Below are 12,500 nucleotides of genomic sequence, written 5' to 3'. Positions count from 1 at the left end.
CCACCTGGGTCAGGAACGCCAAATTGTCCCTCTCCTCGCTGGAAGTCCAAAAAAAAGGCGTGAATTTGACTAAGTGCCTAGGAGCATTTCCCTTTAAGAAGGCCGACGTGCTATGGTTCTCCACCCGGGTACGGAAAGCAAAATTAGTCCCTCTCCTCGCTGGAAGTCCAAAAAAAAGGCGTGAATTTGACTAAGTGCCTAGGAGCATTTCCCTTTAAGAAGGCCGACGTGCTATGGTTCTCCACCTGGGTCAGGAAAGCAAAATTGTCCCTCTCCTCGCTGGAAGTCCAAAAAAAAGGCGTGAATTTGACTAAGTGCCTAGGAGCATTTCCCTTTAAGAAGGCCGACGTGCTATGGTTCTCCACCTGGGTCAGGAAAGCAAAATTGTCCCTCTCCTCGCTGGAAGTCCAAAAAAAAGGCGTGAATTTGACTAAGTGCCTAGGAGCATTTCCCTTTAAGAAGGCCGACGTGCTATGGTTCTCCACCTGGGTCAGGAAAGCAAAATTGTCCCTCTCCTCGCTGGAAGTCCAAAAAAAAGGCGTAAATTTGACTAAGTGCCTAGGAGGATGTCCCTTTAAGAAGGCCGACGTGCTATGGTTCTCCACCTGGGTCAGGAAAGCAAAATTGTCCCTCTCCTCGCTGGAAGTCCAAAAAAAAGGCGTGAATTTGACTAAGTGCCTAGGAGCATTTCCCTTTAAGAAGGCCGACGTGCTATGGTTCTCCACCTGGGTCAGGAAAGCAAAATTGTCCCTCTCCTCGCTGGAAGTCCAAAAAAAAGGCGTAAATTTGACTAAGTGCCTAGGAGGATGTCCCTTTAAGAAGGCCGACGTGCTATGGTTCTCCACCTGGGTCAGGAAAGCAAAATTGTCCCTCTCCTCGCTGGAAGTCCAAAAAAAAGGCGGAAATTTGACTAAGTGCCTAGGAGGATGTCCCTTAAAGAAGGCCGACGTGCTATGGTTCTCCACCTGGGTCTGGAACGCCAAATTAGTCCCTCTCCTCGCTGGAAGTCCAAAAAAAAGGCGGAAATTTGACTAAGTGCCTAGGAGGATGTCCCTTTAAGAAGGCCGACGTGCTATGGTTCTCCACCCGGGTCCGGAACTCAAAATTAGTCCCTCTCCTAGTTGGAAGTCATCAAAAAAAGGCGGAAATTTGACTAAGTGCCATCATTTTAGAGTACCAGGACTATAGTGGGGGAATTGGAGCCCTCTGGTGGACACTCGCTGCAAATGCACCCTGAATTAAAGACATTATTTCCAGTTCTTTTGGGGCCCTATTTTCAGGCGTAAATTTGACTAAGTGTCTAGGGGCATGTCCCTTTAAGAAGGCCGACCTGCTATGGTTCTCCACCTGGGTCTGGAACGCCAAATTAGTCCCTCTCCTCGCTGGAAGTCCAAAAAAAAGGCGTGAATTTGACTAAGTGCCTAGGAGGATGTCCCTTTAAGAAGGCCGACGTGCTATGGTTCTCCACCTGGGTCAGGAAAGCAAAATTGTCCCTCTCCTCGCTGGAAGTCCAAAAAAAAGGCGTGAATTTGACTAAGTGCCTAGGAGGATGTCCCTTTAAGAAGGCCGACGTGCTATGGTTCTCCACCTGGGTCAGGAAAGCAAAATTGTCCCTCTCCTCGCTGGAAGTCCAAAAAAAAAAGGTGTAAATTTGACTAAGTGTCTAGGAGCATTTCCCTTTAAGAAGGCCGACCTGCTATGGTTCTCCACCTGGGTCAGGAACGCCAAATTGTCCCTCTCCTCGCTGGAAGTCCAAAAAAAAGGCGTGAATTTGACTAAGTGCCTAGGAGCATTTCCCTTTAAGAAGGCCGACGTGCTATGGTTCTCCACCCGGGTACGGAAAGCAAAATTAGTCCCTCTCCTCGCTGGAAGTCCAAAAAAAAGGCGTAAATTTGACTAAGTGCCTAGGAGGATGTCCCTTTAAGAAGGCCGACGTGCTATGGTTCTCCACCCGGGTCCGGAACTCAAAATGAGTCCCTCTCCTAGTTGGAAGTCATCAAAAAAAGGCGGAAATTTGACTAAGTGTCATTATTTTAGAGTACCAGGCCTCTATAGAAAAGTTTGGTTTTTTGTCTATGTGTCATCATTTTAGAGTACCAGGCCTCTATAGAAAAGTTTGGTTTTTTGTCTATGTGTCATCATTTTAGAGTACCAGGGCTCTATAGAAAAGTTTGGTAAATTTGACTAAGTGTCTAGGAGCATTTCCCTTTAAGAAGGCCGACCTGCTATGGTTCTCCACCTGGGTCTGGAACGCAAAATTAGTCCCTCTCCTAGCTGGAAGTCCAAAAAAAAAGGCGTGAATTTGACTAAGTGTCTAGGAGGATGTCCCCTTAAGAAGGCCGACGTGCCTTGGTTCTCTACCTGGGTACGGGACGCCATATTAGTCCCTCTCCTCGCTGGAAGTCCAAAAAAAAGGCGTGAATTTGACTAAGTGTCTAGGAGCATTTCCCTTTAAGAAGGCCGGCCTGCTATGGTTCTCCACCTGGGTCCGGAAAGCAAAATTAGTCCCTCTCCTCGCTGGAAGTCCAAAAAAAAGGCGTGAATTTGACTAAGTGCCTAGGAGGATGTCCCTTTAAGAAGGCCGACGTGCTATGGTCCTCCACCTGGGTCAGGAACGCAAAATTGTCCCTCTCCTCGCTGGAAGTCCAAAAAAAAGGCGTGAATTTGACTAAGTGCCTAGGAGGATGTCCCTTTAAGAAGGCCGACGTGCTATGGTTCTCCACCTGGGTCAGGAAAGCAAAATTGTCCCTCTCCTCGCTGGAAGTCCAAAAAAAAAAGGTGTAAATTTGACTAAGTGTCTAGGAGCATTTCCCTTTAAGAAGGCCGACCTGCTATGGTTCTCCACCTGGGTCAGGAACGCCAAATTGTCCCTCTCCTCGCTGGAAGTCCAAAAAAAAGGCGTGAATTTGACTAAGTGCCTAGGAGCATTTCCCTTTAAGAAGGCCGACGTGCTATGGTTCTCCACCTGGGTCAGGAAAGCAAAATTGTCCCTCTCCTCGCTGGAAGTCCAAAAAAAAGGCGTGAATTTGACTAAGTGCCTAGGAGCATTTCCCTTTAAGAAGGCCGACGTGCTATGGTTCTCCACCTGGGTCAGGAAAGCAAAATTGTCCCTCTCCTCGCTGGAAGTCCAAAAAAAAGGCGTGAATTTGACTAAGTGTCTAGGAGCATTTCCCTTTAAGAAGGCCGACGTGCTATGGTTCTCCACCTGGGTCAGGAAAGCAAAATTGTCCCTCTCCTCGCTGGAAGTCCAAAAAAAAGGCGTAAATTTGACTAAGTGCCTAGGAGGATGTCCCTTTAAGAAGGCCGACGTGCTATGGTTCTCCACCTGGGTCAGGAAAGCAAAATTGTCCCTCTCCTCGCTGGAAGTCCAAAAAAAAGGCGTAAATTTGACTAAGTGCCTAGGAGGATGTCCCTTAAAGAAGGCCGACGTGCTATGGTTCTCCACCTGGGTCTGGAACGCCAAATTAGTCCCTCTCCTCGCTGGAAGTCCAAAAAAAAGGCGGAAATTTGACTAAGTGCCTAGGAGGATGTCCCTTTAAGAAGGCCGACGTGCTATGGTTCTCCACCCGGGTCCGGAACTCAAAATTAGTCCCTCTCCTAGTTGGAAGTCATCAAAAAAAGGCGGAAATTTGACTAAGTGCCATCATTTTAGAGTACCAGGACTATAGCTGGGGAATTGGAGCCCTCTGGTGGACACTCGCTGCAAATGCACCCTGAATTAAACACATTATTTCCAGTTCTTTTGGGGCCCTATTTTCAGACGTTGTGGAGCCCTCCAGTGGACTCCCGCCTCCAATGCACCCCCATAATTATAGACATCACCCCCCAAATTAAAGACATTATTTCCAGTTCTTTTGGGCCCCTATTTTCAGCCGGTTTGGCGTATTTCCTTGACGCCGGGGAGTCCTACAGGTGTTCCCGGGGAATGAGAGGCCTTTTGTGGGCCAGAAAGAGTGGGGAACCCTTGGAGCCCCTATTTTCAGACAGTTTGGCTTATTTCGGTGACGCCGGGGCGTCCATCAGGTCTTCCCGGGGAATGAGAGGCCTTTTGTGGCCATATGTCAACAAAAGAGTGGGGAAATGGAGCCCTCCGGTGGACTCCCGCTGCAAATGCACCCCCCAAATTAAATACATTAATTCCAGGCCTTTTGGGGCCCTATATTCAGACGGTGTGGAGCCCTCCAGTGGACTCCCGCCTCCAATGCACCCCCATAATTATAGACATCACCCCCCAAATTAAACACATTATTTCCAGTTCTTTTGGGCCCCTATTTTCAGACGGTTTGGCGTGTTTCCTTGACGCCGGGGAGTCCTACAGGTGTTCCCGGGGAATGAGAGGCCTTTTGTGGGCCAGAAAGAGTGGGGAACCCTTGGAGCCCCTATTTTCAGACAGTTTGCCGTATTTCGGTGACGCCGGGGCGTCCATCAGGTCTTCCCGGGGAATGTGAGGCCTTTCGTGGGCCATATTTTCAGACAGATTGGCCTGTTTCAGTGACGCCGAGGCGTCCATCAGGTCTTCCCGGGGAGTGTGAGGCCTTTTGGGGCCCTATTTTCAGACAGAAAAAAAAGAAAAGTAACCCTTACACTACAAAGGACAGCGGGGAAACGCCCCCCCAGCAAAGTCACAGGGGAAGTGGGGTAGACAAGTGGAGAGTGTCTGGGGAAAAGTCCACAAAATGATCAAAAATCACACACAGGTACGAGTGCCACAAGTCCCGCCGCGTCCCACCCGAGTCCGAGGTGCCCCCCGCATGCCCAAAACGCACCCAGCAAAGGCGCACTGTGAGTGGGGAAGAAAAGTTGGAAAAGTGGGCAAAAGTCCGGAAAAATGACCAAAAACCACACCCAGGTTAGAGCCCCACACGTCCTGCAGTCGCACCCGAGTCCTGGGATGCCCAACATGTCCAAAAAAATCAAAAAAAGCCCAAAAAATCAAAAAAATCCCCGGGCCGTATCTTGGACGCCGGCGTACCGCGTTCGGCCCTCGTGCCGTAGTTTGGCGACCGATTGTAAAAATTTGCCGCGACCGGCTAGTTTTTTTCCTTGGAGTAAATAGAGAGTAGATCCAGCAGGAAATATGCACTATAAACAAAGAGAGGGAGTTTGGAGGGGGGCAAAAACGCCCTCTTGGAACTTTTGCAGCAGCACACATCAAACTAGCGGGGAGAAGGCATGCATAGCAAAAGGCCACGAAATGATCCAAAATCACACCCAGGTTCGAGTCCCACAAGTCCCGCCGCGTTCCACCAGGGTTCCGGGGTGCCTGACATGTCCACGACGCACCCAGCAAAGGCGCACTGTGATTGGGAAGAAAAGTTGGGAAAGTGGGCAAAAGTCCCGAATTTTATCCAAAATTATACCCAGGTTCGAGTCCCACAAGTCCCGCCGCGTTCCACCAGTGTCTCGGGGTGCCTACAATGTCCACAACGCACCCAGCAAAGGCATCACACCCAGGTTCGAGTCCCACAAGTCCCGCCGCGTTCCACCAGGGTTCCGGGGTGCCTACAATGTCCACAACTTACCCAGCAAAGGCGCACTGTGATTGGGAAGAAAAGTTGGGAAAGTGGGCAAAAGTCCCGAATTTGGTCCAAAATCACACCCAGGTTCGAGTCCCACAAGTCCCGCCGCGTTCCACCAGGGTTCCGGGGTGCCTACAATGTCCACGACGCACCCAGCAAAGGCGCACTGTGATTGGGAAGAAAAGTTGGGAAAGTGGGCAAAAGTCCCGAATTTGGTCCAAAATCACACCCAGGTTCGAGTCCCACAAGTCCCGCCGCGTTCCACCAGTGTCTCGGGGTGCCTACAATGTCCACAACTTACCCAGCAAAGGCGCACTGTGATTGGGAAGAAAAGTTGGGAAAGTGGGCAAAAGTCCCGAATTTGGTCCAAAATCACACCCAGGTTCGAGTCCCACAAGTCCCGCCGCGTTCCACCAGGGTTCCGGGGGTGCCTGGCATGTCCACAACTTACCCAGCAAAGGCGCACTGTGATTGGGAAGAAAAGTTGGGAAAGTGGGCAAAAGTCCCGAATTTGGTCCAAAATCACACCCAGGTTCGAGCCCCACAAGTCCCGCCGCGTTCCACCAGTGTCTCGGGGTGCCTACAATGTCCACAACTTACCCAGCAAAGGCGCACTGTGATTGGGAAGAAAAGTTGGGAAAGTGGGCAAAAGTCCCGAATTTGGTCCAAAATCACACCCAGGTTCGAGTCCCACAAGTCCCGCCGCGTTCCACCAGGGTTCCGGGGTGCCTACAATGTCCACAACGCACCCAGCAAAGGCGCACTGTGATTGGGAAGAAAAGTTGGGAAAGTGGGCAAAAGTCCCGAATTTGATCCAAAATCACACCCAGGTTCGAGTCCCACAAGTCCCGCCGCGTTCCACCAGTGTCTCGGGGTGCCTACAATGTCCACAACGCACCCAGCAAAGGCGCACTGTGATTGGGAAGAAAAGTTGGGAAAGTGGGCAAAAGTCCCGAATTTGGTCCAAAATCACACCCAGGTTCGAGTCCCACAAGTCCCGCCGCGTTCCACCAGGGTTCCGGGGGTGCCTGGCATGTCCACAACTTACCCAGCAAAGGCGCACTGTGATTGGGAAGAAAAGTTGGGAAAGTGGGCAAAAGTCCCGAATTTGGTCCAAAATCACACCCAGGTTCGAGCCCCACAAGTCCCGCCGCGTTCCACCAGTGTCTCGGGGTGCCTACAATGTCCACAACTTACCCAGCAAAGGCGCACTGTGATTGGGAAGAAAAGTTGGGAAAGTGGGCAAAAGTCCCGAATTTGGTCCAAAATCACACCCAGGTTCGAGTCCCACAAGTCCCGCCGCGTTCCACCAGGGTTCCGGGGTGCCTACAATGTCCACAACGCACCCAGCAAAGGCGCACTGTGATTGGGAAGAAAAGTTGGGAAAGTGGGCAAAAGTCCCGAATTTGATCCAAAATCACACCCAGGTTCGAGTCCCACAAGTCCCGCCGCGTTCCACCAGTGTCTCGGGGTGCCTACAATGTCCACAACGCACCCAGCAAAGGCGCACTGTGATTGGGAAGAAAAGTTGGGAAAGTGGGCAAAAGTCCCGAATTTGGTCCAAAATCACACCCAGGTTCGAGTCCCACAAGTCCCGCCGCGTTCCACCAGTGTCTCGGGGTGCCTACAATGTCCACGACGCACCCAGCAAAGGCGCACTGTGATTGGGAAGAAAAGTTGGGAAAGTGGGCAAAAGTCCCGAATTTGGACCAAAATCACACCCAGGTTCGAGTCCCACAAGTCCCGCCGCGTTCCACCAGGGTCCCGGGGTGCCTACAATGTCCACAACGCACCCAGCAAAGGCGCACTGTGATTGGGAAGAAAAGTTGGGAAAGTGGGCAAAAGTCCCGAATTTGGTCCAAAATCACACCCAGGTTCGAGTCCCACAAGTCCCGCCGCGTTCCACCAGGGTTCCGGGGTGCCTACAATGTCCACAACGCACCCAGCAAAGGCGCACTGTGATTGGGAAGAAAAGTTGGGAAAGTGGGCAAAAGTCCCGAATTTGGTCCAAAATCACACCCAGGTTCGAGTCCCGCAAGTCCCGCCGCGTTCCACCAGTGTCTCGGGGTGCCTACAATGTCCACAACGCACCCAGCAAAGGCGCACTGTGATTGGGAAGAAAAGTTGGGAAAGTGGGCAAAAGTCCCGAATTTGGTCCAAAATCACACCCAGGTTCGAGTCCCACAAGTCCCGCCGCGTTCCACCAGGGTTCCGGGATGCCTACAATGTCCACGACGCACCCAGCAAAGGCGCACTGTGATTGGGAAGAAAAGTTGGGAAAGTGGGCAAAAGTCCCGAATTTGGTCCAAAATCACACCCAGGTTCGAGTCCCACAAGTCCCGCCGCGTTCCACCAGGGTTCCGGGGTGCCTACAATGTCCACAACGCACCCAGCAAAGGCGCACTGTGATTGGGAAGAAAAGTTGGGAAAGTGGGCAAAAGTCCCGAATTTGGTCCAAAATCACACCCAGGTTCGAGTCCCGCAAGTCCCGCCGCGTTCCACCAGGGTTCCGGGGTGCCTACAATGTCCACAACGCACCCAGCAAAGGCGCACTGTGATTGGGAAGAAAAGTTGGGAAAGTGGGCAAAAGTCCCGAATTTGGTCCAAAATCACACCCAGGTTCGAGTCCCGCAAGTCCCGCCGCGTTCCACCAGTGTCTCGGGGTGCCTACAATGTCCACAACGCACCCAGCAAAGGCGCACTGTGATTGGGAAGAAAAGTTGGGAAAGTGGGCAAAAGTCCCGAATTTGGTCCAAAATCACACCCAGGTTCGAGTCCCACAAGTCCCGCCGCGTTCCACCAGGGTTCCGGGGTGCCTACAATGTCCACAACGCACCCAGCAAAGGCGCACTGTGATTGGGAAGAAAAGTTGGGAAAGTGGGCAAAAGTCCCGAATTTGGTCCAAAATCACACCCAGGTTCGAGTCCCACAAGTCCCGCCGCGTTCCACCAGGGTTCCGGGGTGCCTACAATGTCCACAACGCACCCAGCAAAGGCGCACTGTGATTGGGAAGAAAAGTTGGGAAAGTGGGCAAAAGTCCCGAATTTGGTCCAAAATCACACCCAGGTTCGAGTCCCGCAAGTCCCGCCGCGTTCCACCAGTGTCTCGGGGTGCCTACAATGTCCACAACGCACCCAGCAAAGGCGCACTGTGATTGGGAAGAAAAGTTGGGAAAGTGGGCAAAAGTCCCGAATTTGGTCCAAAATCACACCCAGGTTCGAGTCCCACAAGTCCCGCCGCGTTCCACCAGGGTTCCGGGATGCCTACAATGTCCACGACGCACCCAGCAAAGGCGCACTGTGATTGGGAAGAAAAGTTGGGAAAGTGGGCAAAAGTCCCGAATTTGGTCCAAAATCACACCCAGGTTCGAGTCCCACAAGTCCCGCCGCGTTCCACCAGGGTTCCGGGGTGCCTACAATGTCCACGACGCACCCAGCAAAGGCGCACTGTGATTGGGAAGAAAAGTTGGGAAAGTGGGCAAAAGTCCCGAATTTGGTCCAAAATCACACCCAGGTTCGAGTCCCACAAGTCCCGCCGCGTTCCACCAGGGTTCCGGGGTGCCTACAATGTCCACAACGCACCCAGCAAAGGCGCACTGTGATTGGGAAGAAAAGTTGGGAAAGTGGGCAAAAGTCCCGAATTTGGTCCAAAATCACACCCAGGTTCGAGTCCCACAAGTCCCGCCGCGTTCCACCAGGGTTCCGGGGTGCCTACAATGTCCACAACGCACCCAGCAAAGGCGCACTGTGATTGGGAAGAAAAGTTGGGAAAGTGGGCAAAAGTCCCGAATTTGGTCCAAAATCACACCCAGGTTCGAGTCCCGCAAGTCCCGCCGCGTTCCACCAGTGTCTCGGGGTGCCTACAATGTCCACAACGCACCCAGCAAAGGCGCACTGTGATTGGGAAGAAAAGTTGGGAAAGTGGGCAAAAGTCCCGAATTTGGTCCAAAATCACACCCAGGTTCGAGTCCCACAAGTCCCGCCGCGTTCCACCAGGGTTCCGGGGTGCCTACAATGTCCACAACGCACCCAGCAAAGGCGCACTGTGAATGGGAAGAAAAGTTGGGAAAGTGGGCAAAAGTCCCGAATTTGGTCCAAAATCACACCCAGGTTCGAGTCCCACAAGTCCCGCCGCGTTCCACCAGGGTTCCGGGGTGCCTACAATGTCCACGACGCACCCAGCAAAGGCGCACTGTGATTGGGAAGAAAAGTTGGGAAAGTGGGCAAAAGTCCCGAATTTGGTCCAAAATCACACCCAGGTTCGAGTCCCACAAGTCCCGCCGCGTTCCACCAGGGTTCCGGGGCGCCTACAATGTCCACAACGCACCCAGCAAAGGTGCACTGTGATTGGGAAGAAAAGTTGGGAAAGTGGGCAAAAGTCCCGAATTTTATCCAAAATCACACCCAGATTAGAGTCCCACAAGTCCCGCCGCGTTCCACCAGGGTTCCGGGGTGCCTACAATGTCCACAACGCACCCAGCAAAGGCGCACTGTGATTGGGAAGAAAAGTTGGGAAAGTGGGCAAAAGTCCCGAATTTGGTCCAAAATCACACCCAGGTTCGAGTCCCACAAGTCCCGCCGCGTTCCACCAGTGTCTCGGGGGTGCCTGGCATGTCCACAACTTACCCAGCAAAGGCGCACTGTGATTGGGAAGAAAAGTTGGGAAAGTGGGCAAAAGTCCCGAATTTGATCCAAAATTATGCCCGGGTTGGAGTACCACGAGTCCGGCCGCGTTCCACCGGTGTCCCGGGGGTGCCTGGCATGTCCACAACTTACCCAGCAAAGGCGCACTGTGATTGGGAAGAAAAGTTGGGAAAGTGGGCAAAAGTCCCGAATTTGATCCAAAATTATGCCCGGGTTGGAGTACCACGAGTCCGGCCGCGTTCCACCGGTGTCCCGGGGGTGCCTGGCATGTCCACAACTTACCCAGCAAAGGCGCACTGTGATTGGGAAGAAAAGTTGGGAAAGTGGGCAAAAGTCCCGAATTTGATCCAAAATTATGCCCGGGTTGGAGTACCACGAGTCCGGCCGCGTTCCACCGGTGTCCCGGGGGTGCCTGCCATGTCCACAACTTACCCAGCAAAGGCGCACTGTGATTCAGAAGAAAAGTTGGGAAAGTGGGGAAAAAAAGGACCGGGAAATATCCAAAATTATGCCCGGGTTGGAGTACCACGAGTCCGGCCGCGTTCCACCGGTGTCCCGGGGGTGCCTGGCACGTCCACAACTTACCCAGCAAAGGCACACTGTCAGTGGGGAAGACCAAACATGTCTCGGATTTTTTCCAAGTACCTTAACGAGAGAGGCTAAAAAGCACCTGTTTTTACCTTCTCTCGTTGTTGTACTTAGAAAAAAAACGAGAAAATAAAAAATCTGGGTTTTTTTCTAAGTACCTTAACGAGAGAGGCTAAAAAAAACCATTTTTTACCTTCTCTCGTTGTTGTACTTAGAAAAAAAACGAGAAAAAAAATTTTCCCCATTCATTTCAATGGGAGTTCATTTTTTTTTTGGGATTTTTTCTAAGTACCTTAACGAGAGAGGCTTAATTTTTCACCTACTTTTTACCTTCTCTCGATTTTTCGTTTTTTACCTGGTCGACCAAAACACCTCCATCTCGTTACTATGTGCACCATGTCTGACAGGCTGAAATCACAGGGAACGCGTCCGAGTCAAAGTGAGCTATTTTCGGACACAAATATGGTGTTTTTCCCCTCTATCCTCTGGTTCTTTTTTCAAACTGATCTTCCAGCATCTGAGCGACAGGGGCTCATGCAGACACCTGTGTCCGCCCGAGGGGCGCCTTCCCGGACACATATATGGTGCTTCCCCCCTCTTTACCCCGGTCCTTTTTCAAACTGATCTTCCAGCATCTGAGCGACAGGGGCTCATGCAGACACCTGTGTCCGCCCGAGGGGCGCCTTCCCGGACACATATATGGTGCTTCCCCCCTCTTTACCCCGGTCCTTTTTCAAACTGATCTTCCAGCATCTGAGCGACAGGGGCTCATGCAGACACCTGTGTCCGCCCGAGGGGCGCCTTCCCGGACACATATATGGTGCTTTCCCCCTCTTTACCCCGGTCCTTTTTCAAACTGCTCTTCCAGCATCTGAGCGACAGGGGCTCATGCAGACACCTGTGTCCGCCTAAGGGGCGCCTTCTCGGACACATTTTCAACTTTTCCCGCATGAATGAAATCCTGGAACTGATTCCACCCAGGTACTTAGGGCTTCCAGGGCTTGAGCGACAGGGGCTCTGTCCGGAGCGTGTGTCCGCCTAGGGGGCGCTGTCCCGGACACATTTTCAACTTTTCCCGCATGGATGAAATCCTGGAACTGATTCCACCCAGGTACTTAGGGCTTCCAGGGCTTGAGCGACAGGGGCTCTGTCCGGAGCGTGTGTCCGCCTAGGGGGCGCTGTCTCGGACACATTTTCAACTTTTCCCGCATGGATGAAATCCTGGAACTGATTCCACCCAGGTACTTAGGGCTTCCAGGGCTTGAGCGACAGGGGCTCTGTCCGGAGCGTGTGTCCGCCTAGGGGGCGCTGTCTCGGACACATTTTCAACTTTTCCCGCATGGATGAAATCCTGGAACTGATTCCACCCAGGTACTTAGGGCTTCCAGGGCTTGAGCGACAGGGGCTCTGTCCGGAGCGTGTGTCCGCCTAGGGGGCGCTGTCTCGGACACATTTTCAACTTTTCCCGCATGGATGAAATCCTGGAACTGATTCCACCCAGGTACTTAGGGCTTCCAGGGCTTGAGCGACAGGGGCTCTGTCCGGAGCGTGTGTCCGCCTAGAGGGCGCTGTCTCGGACACATTTTCAACTTTTCCCGCATGAATGAAATCCTGGAACTGATTCCACCCAGGTACTTAGGGCTTCCAGGGCTTGAGCGACAGGGGCTCTGTCCGGAGTGTGTGTCCGCCTAGGGGGCGCTGTCTCGGACACATTTTCAACTTTTCCCGCATGAATGAAATCCTGGAACTG

Source organism: Nerophis lumbriciformis, unplaced genomic scaffold, assembly GCF_033978685.3.
Source record: "Nerophis lumbriciformis unplaced genomic scaffold, RoL_Nlum_v2.1 HiC_scaffold_41, whole genome shotgun sequence".
NCBI lineage: Eukaryota > Metazoa > Chordata > Actinopteri > Syngnathiformes > Syngnathidae > Nerophis > Nerophis lumbriciformis.
The sequence above is the reverse complement of the archived record's forward strand: the minus strand, read 5'-3'. Positions refer to the sequence as shown.